Below are 5397 nucleotides of genomic sequence, written 5' to 3'. Positions count from 1 at the left end.
TCCTTCACTGGGTTTCAGAGCCTGGGCCATAGCCCAGGCAGGAACGTCTACACTGTTATTTGTAGCCTCATAGCGCAAGCTTGAGTCAGTTGACCCAGGCTCTCAGACTTGCTGCTATGTTTGTTTGTTTTCCCCCTCCCACCCCCAATATAGATGAACCTTTTGTTAATGTCCTCTCACCAATCTATGTTGAAGTGCTGGCAGGATATGGATTTTTATTTTGAAAATATGATCATTTTAGGATTCAGGTGTATTATCAGAGCTGTGTGGAGGTCCAGGGCTCGAATAGTAGAGCAGCTGCAGGTCAGGACTGAGGCATTTGCAAAGCTGCGTGGGAGATGTTTGCACACTGCCTGTACCTTGCTGTGATCATTCAATTCTTCAGTTTCAAGAGTCATTCAAAAAATTAAAAAACAAATTCACAAATTAAATGGGCCAAGAAAAATGCTAGCATGACTGTCACTGACTGTATGTCTCAAGAGAAACCTGTTGAGTATGTTTGAGCATTTCCTAAGGCTTTGTCTGCAACTATATTCCCTTGGCGTTATGCTGCTGTTGTTGACTGTCTCCAAGGATCACTTCTCTCCAAGAAATCAAATACTCCCTAGATAATTTTAATAAGACACTCAAGCTTTAATAAGCTCATAACATGGGGCATATAACAGGAGGGAAAACCCTTCAATTCCCCCAAACAAGAAGATAGAGAAAAAGTAGACATTATTCCAGTCACTGATCTTTTGCTTCCTTTTGGCCAGAACAAGTGATGAAATCTGTTACTGCTTTGCTCCTAAACAAAATATCATCTTAGTCCAAAACTGTATTGGAATTCTGGCCATAAGATCATGTAGTCCAGGATTTCAGTTAGTGTTGTAGGTTTCATTGATTTTAATCAAAGGACTAGCTTTCCTAGCAGCATCCTCAGTTTTTCATTAACTGAGGCTTCATCAATAGTGGAACTAGATCCATGTTAGGAGAAAAGTGATTTCTACAACGGTTTGAAGTTCACTAGGAGAATAACTTGTGCTAAATATGAATTAAGTTATTAGCAAATGCTGCTTTTGGTAATTAACAAGAAAAATTACATCTCACTATCACCCCAGAGCATGCCACTCAGGAAAATGATTGAGGTAAGCTGCTCAATGCCCAGATGAGACCTGTGAGGTATTATAACATAGGTCTGGTTTAACTAAAGGTATTTTTTTAACCCAATGTATTTAAAGGTGCAAAACCTGGTTGCACTCTCTAACTCAATGAAAATCTGTTTTATCATCTTCATTTGCATTGGTAAATTTACAATAGCAGTCCACCTCCAGGTACGGGAAGTTACGTTTGCCCAAACTAAAGGGGGATAGTGGACGTTGTTCCTCCTAACTATTTGATTGAGACCAGTTGCATCATAGGGCATTAATAATTCTGTATCTACCTAGCTAGTTGCAGTGAGAAATAACAGCATCATAGGACACTGAGATTCAGATAATTCAACCCCAATTTTAAAATTCATGTTTACATAGTAAAATACCTATCCTCTGGTTTAAAGATGCAAGAAACCTTCTCTTGCTCATTCTGTATGGTTCTCTGCCCCACAGGATAGCACTGTGGCCTGAACAACCAAGTCTGAGGAAAGACCATTGTAGGTCTTAAATTTCTGGGCTTTTAAAACCAGCATACATTGGTTCACTTCTGAGAGGTCTTTAGGCTTCATTAAGTCATCCATAAAATCAATGACACCCTCCATGTGCTATCTGAAAAGGAAAGAAGGTATGCTGTAAGAGTTTTACTTTTAGCTACAGTGCATTTGATGGTCAGTATTGACATGAAAGGAACATAATTAAACTTTGCAAAACAATATTCCTTGGAGTTTGGAAGTATTGTCGAAATACAATATTTTCTTTTGTTGTTAATAAAGCATGACTTTATCTAAACATTTTCTGTCTTTTATGAACACTTAGAACTATGCCTGATATTACGAATGCTTGTAATATGTTTAATTTATTTCACCTTTTCTTTTCCCAAACATGTTTCTCTCCTGGTGTTTGTTGCAGTATGAACAATGGAAAATAAACCTTAAACAGCACAGAATTAAAACATTTCACGTCACAGACTCTGCATGTGTAAAATGTAATTTAAATTAAGAAATGTTTTAAACTTGTCCACCAGACTTCAGAACTCCAAAGAATTCTGGCAGATTAGTCTTTCAAAATTGTACCAATCTTTTAGTAACATGAACTGTATTAAAAACAAGACAAACACTGCAAAAGGGAAAATGTATACCTATGTCCAAAGACTTAAAACATTGTTGAGAAATTGTTTTAAATTAAACATGGGGAATTTAACAAAAGATATGTTTTAATCAGCCATTTGTCTTTCAGGTAAAATTGAAATTAGAATAATTTGTAATACACAGACACCACCTATTTGATTTAATAGAAAATGCAGTTTAGAAATGCGAGTACTAAAATGATAACCTGAAATAAAGATGTTAGCTGGCATTACAATCAGAGCAGGAGTACCTCCCTTTTCCTAACACCTCCACAACCTGAAGCAACTCCTACAACATCTGAGCAGAATTGGAGAATTGTTTTGCCGTCTCTCCTCCAATCTGTGAATCAGGTGCATTCTAGAACAAAGACCTAGTTTCTGAAGGCAAAGATTAGGCTCTGTTGGATGATTCACCATGTGCTGTGTCTCTTAGCATAATTAGAATCCTGCCATGGCTCACAGTTCTTTCAGCTCTTAGGGAGAGATAAGGAGAAAGAAATTGACATCCATTTCCCAATGTAATGGCTTTGAGTGGATCTTCCCTGTCAGCATCAGAGGGAGGCCACTCTGCCTCACTACACCACTTAATGGCAGAGAGCTGATCAACAGGTGATAGGCACAGTAAGTCAGTAGAGAGTCTAGGCCCCTGGCCCCTCAGGACAAGGCAACTGGCAGTCTTCAGCCTAGCCCTCCAGCTGGGGCAGACAGCAAGCACAGCCAGGCTCAGCCCTTGGGGCGGGACAGAGCAACAGCAATCTGTAGCCAGCCCTCTAGCTGGGACAGACAGCATCTAAACACAGGCCATCCGCTCTAAGGTGAGTTGGCTGTCACCCCAGAGGTGGGGTTGGCAGCAAGGGGAAAGGGAACCTAGGTCCACCCTACTCCACCGGGTTCCAGCCCAGGGCCCTAACAATGGCAAGGAATCCCATCAGTAGGGATCCTGCCAAAACATGCTGACTGTGGTTTCAGCAGCACAATCAGACTAATGTCTGGTTTCCCTGGTCTACTTCCTCCCCCTACCTGTTTGTAGGGCTTCATCACTCACAGGCCCTCAGTGGACTCTGCCACCGGCAGTTCCAGCAGCTCCTCAGCATATTCCTCCAGAGTGAATCGTTGGTACAGCTCAGTCCCTGGTTCAAGGGCCAGCAGCAAGGCAGAGGCATCTGACTCCTTCCCTGACTCTTCCTCAACTAAACTGGAGGCCCCACCTCTTATACTTCCTGTTCCAGCCCTCTGCTTCCAGTGGACGAGGTGTGCGAGGCCTGGCCCCGCCCACCACGGGGCAGGGATGGTCTCTCCTGTCAGTGTCAGAGGAAGGCCACTCCGCCTTGCTATACCGCTTCATTTGGAATTCCCTTTCCTTACCTGTCACTTTAGATAGATTTCTATGCTAATTTTTTGGCCAGTTAAATGAGTTTCCAAATGAGTCTAATGGAATAAGGCCAAGTGAATTATTTCTAACTTCCAAACTTTCAAGGTCCTCGGCAGGTTACAATTTACCAGATGCAATTGTGACGAAAAGCTCTCCCCTGGGTTCTGTCCATGAAATGTCAGCACTTCAAGCAATTAATCACCTTAGAAGTCTCATTGGCCCAACATTAATAATGACTCAAGATGTAATTATTGCACTTTATGTAATGGTCAGTAGAAGGAATACATTACTAGTTCTGTGAAGACCCATTGAAAACCCAGCACCATTGTAGAGAAAGAGAGAGTCCATTAATTTATAATAGTCTGAGACTGTCTTTTTTAGTGAGAGGTGGGAAGGTCTCAGAGCTCAGGCTGCAGTCCAAGCCCTAATGTCTACACCACAATTAAGCAGCCTTTTAGCCTGAGCCCCGTGATCCCAAGTCAGCTGGCATGGGCCAGCCATAGGTGTCTAACTGCAGTGTAGACACACCTGGAATGTTTTCATGCCACAACAGTGGTAAATCACCACAGCATATAACATGCTTGATGTTTTCATTCTCTCTTTTGCAAAAAGGGCCCTCCAGGTAAGAGATCCCTGAACCAACTCTTGGATTATTACCTTTTTAGAAAAAAATCAAGAATAGTCACTAATACTTAGGGTTTATTTTAGTGGCTCCTAAATTATGCCATATTGAAATCTGACCCAAATGCAGATTTTGAAGTGACTGACCTACTCTCATGTCTCCAGTTCTCCCATTTCAAGCAACTTTCTGGTAGAGTTGTCACATCATTTTTAATTTTTCCAGCTAGACAAAGCTTTGTCTCTGTACTTCACCACGTTCATGAAACATAATTTTGGTGATGTTAATAAACTTAAAATAGTAGTTTCAAGAAATTACTTTTCTTGTGGTCTCCCCATCAGTATTGGAACAGCCCCAGGAAATCCAGGAAGGATGGCAAACCTAACTACTCAGTCACTCTCTTGAAAAAGCTTTCTTTTGTTTTACAACTAAAGGCTTGGCTACACTTGCAAGCTACAGCTCATTAAAGGAGCCCTGGGCACACTAGCTCACTACCCATCCACACTGGCAAGGCACGTAGAGCGCTCTGTCTCCGCGGCTACAGCGCTACTGGTACTCCACCTTGGCAAGTGGAATAACGTTTTGTGTGCCCCCGCTGGAGTGCTGCGGCGCCAGTGTGGATACCCTGCTTGGTTAGTGCACTCTGATCGGCCTCCAGAAGTGCCCCACAATGCCTGTTCTAGACACTCTGGTCATCACTTTGAACTCTAGTGCCCTGCCCTCAGGTGACCAACCGTCAGACCCGCCCTTTAAATTGTCTGGGAATTTTGAAAATCCCCTTCCTGTTTGCCCAGCCAGGCGTGGAGTGCTCTCAGCGAATCTTTCCAGGTGACCACGCTTCCACGCGCCAGGCAACCCCAGTATGGAGCATTGGTGAGGTGCTGGACCTCATCAGTGTTTGGGGGGAGGAAGCTGTCCAGTCCCAGCTGCGCTCCAGCTGAAGGAATTACAATACCTTTGGGCAGATATCAAGGTACATGATGGAAAGGGGCCATGACCAGGATGCACTGCAGTGCAGGATTAAAGTGAAGGAGCTGCGGAATGCCTATCGCAAAGCCCGAGAGGCAAACAGCCGCTCCGGTGCTTCCCCTGCGACCTGCCATTTCTACAAAGAGCTGAACGTGATACTTGGGGCCAGCCCCACCTC

General features: G+C 43.2%; 1 long non-coding RNA gene across 1 annotated transcript; it reads right to left on the bottom strand.

Annotated features, from left to right (window-relative positions):
- Window positions 1–609: 609 nt before the first annotated feature.
- LOC119566209 lies at window positions 610–3447 on the bottom strand. The gene is made up of 2 exons (XR_005225288.2): window positions 3280–3447; window positions 610–1742 (listed from the first exon to the last, which is right to left on the bottom strand). It is a non-coding gene; the product is annotated as an uncharacterized LOC119566209 (long non-coding RNA).
- Window positions 3448–5397: the final 1950 nt, after the last annotated feature.

This window comes from Chelonia mydas, chromosome 6, assembly GCF_015237465.2.
Source record: "Chelonia mydas isolate rCheMyd1 chromosome 6, rCheMyd1.pri.v2, whole genome shotgun sequence".
Lineage (NCBI taxonomy): Eukaryota > Metazoa > Chordata > Testudines > Cheloniidae > Chelonia > Chelonia mydas.
This window is presented reverse-complemented; position numbering and strand designations above follow the sequence as displayed.